Here is a 1,941-nt window from a genome sequence, read left to right as displayed (position 1 = left end):
CTATCAACAAATATTTTAATATATTATGTTAATAAAAAATGAAAAATGTTAAATATAAAATATTGTTAAAAAATTATTAAATCTAAATTATTAGTTGAAAAAAATTATAACCCTATATTAAAAGGAAAGCAATAATATATTTTAAAAGTAGGATTGTACATTCATAAATAACAAGAGTAATGAATATCAAAATTTTCAACACCAAACATATAGTAATATTTCTTTTGAAATTTTAGTATTATTTAACATAGTATTTATACTAAATGAGGAATTTCATTCTCCTTGAAAACGAATATGCTTTATTCACCAAAAAAATGAATATGCTTTGTTTTATATTTCTTTTCCCCTTGTTTCTATCGTCTTTTTTTTTTATTATAAAAGCTTGGTCTGCGTGTTTTATTCATATAAAAGAAGTGAAAGAAAAAAACAAATTTCAACAGTAAATACCCTACAAATAATCAGGCCCATTATCCGAACCCATTTTAGTACCTAGAATTTGCCTAAGCCCAATTCCTAAAAACCAATCAAAATTTGAAAAATAAAACAAAAACCTTAATACTACTTTCCCGCCACAAGATTTCCTCATTTTTGCACATCTCTCCTTCTTGAAAACATTTCGTCTCTTCAGTGCACCGAAAGATGGTCATCCCCTTCTGCATGTCTCCGATGGAAGGTACCTCTTCATATTAGCGATTTAACTCGCTTATTTAGGTTACTGTTTAACTAAGTTCCTGTGAATCTGAGATACCTTCCACTAACCTTTTGTTTCTTGTTCTGAGAATGCAATAGCTCTGTCCTTCATTTTCCAGATCTGTGTCGCTAGCTTTTAAAAAATCTTCTCCTTATTTTGTAGTCTTTAAAGCATGACCCCTCCGCTACCTACTGTTTCACCGTATCTGTCAGTCGCGACAGCCCTAACAATCGCACTGGAAATGCCCGAAATCAGATGAGTATCTTCCCTTCCTTTTAGTCCTTTTGTTGTTAGGGTATGAGCTACAGTGTTTTCTTGTCTCCCTGCATAATTAAACTGACATGTAACAAAGTTTCGTCGTATTCTTTTTGCGTCTGCGATATAAGCACTTATTTCGAATTTGTCCTCTTCTTAACTTTGTAAATTTTTAATAATAGCTAGTGTATCTCCGTCTACCTCAACTCGTAAGAACCCTGAGTCTGCCCCAAATCTAATCGCTTGGACGCATGCAAGTGCCTCAGTTGCAAATGCTGACGGTATGTGGTCATTTTTATAGGTTATTGATTTTAGAATAACACCCGACTTATCTCGAATCACGATTCTAGTGCATGACCTTTTATTCTGTTTATCAAATGCAACATCAAAATTAATTTTGACATTTGTATCTCTCGAGGGTTTCCAATATTCCTTGCACACTGCACTAACATGTATTCTGTTTTTAACTTATTCTATTTCCCAAATATGTTTTGTAATAAACTGGATCAAACTTGCTTCTGATTGTACCTTTTTCTCATGTACCAATTTATTTCGAGCCATCCATAATCCCCAAATGGAGTCCACGATTATTTTTATCTATTAACTTGATTCTTTTTCGAAGAGCATCTTCAACCATTCCTTATATTGTAACTGATCTTGTTCCAGGGTCCACCTAATTCCCAATCTGGACCATACTTCAGCAGCAAAAGGGCAATCTTTAAAAACATGATCTGTGGTTTCGGGACTGTTGATAGATCTTGAACAGTTGGTTGTATTTCCTAGTCTTCGCTGGTATAGATTATAGAAAGTAAGTATAAAATTATTTAGAGCTTTCCATACCAGTATTTTTGTCTTTGAGGGCAAATCTACTGTCCATAGCTTTCTGTACATGGGTTTCTAAAAATTACAGTTTTCTTGTAATTTTATGGAGCTGTCAGTTTGTAATAATTTTTTGTAACAGCTCCACACTGTATACGACCCTGATGCCTTTCCGC

General features: G+C 33.2%; 1 long non-coding RNA gene across 1 annotated transcript; it reads left to right on the top strand.

Moving 5' to 3' along the window:
- The first annotated feature begins 542 nt into the window (after positions 1 to 542).
- On the top strand, positions 543 to 1,941 carry LOC107910213 (uncharacterized). Its single transcript, XR_005910212.1, has 4 exons — positions 543 to 673; positions 854 to 1,227; positions 1,613 to 1,754; positions 1,908 to 1,941. It is a non-coding gene; the product is annotated as an uncharacterized lncRNA (long non-coding RNA).

The sequence above is a fragment of the Gossypium hirsutum genome, chromosome D02 (genome assembly GCF_007990345.1).
Source record: "Gossypium hirsutum isolate 1008001.06 chromosome D02, Gossypium_hirsutum_v2.1, whole genome shotgun sequence".
Taxonomy (NCBI): Eukaryota; Viridiplantae; Streptophyta; class Magnoliopsida; order Malvales; family Malvaceae; genus Gossypium; species Gossypium hirsutum.
Note: the sequence above shows the minus strand (reverse complement) of the source record. Positions and strands in the feature narration are given on the sequence as shown.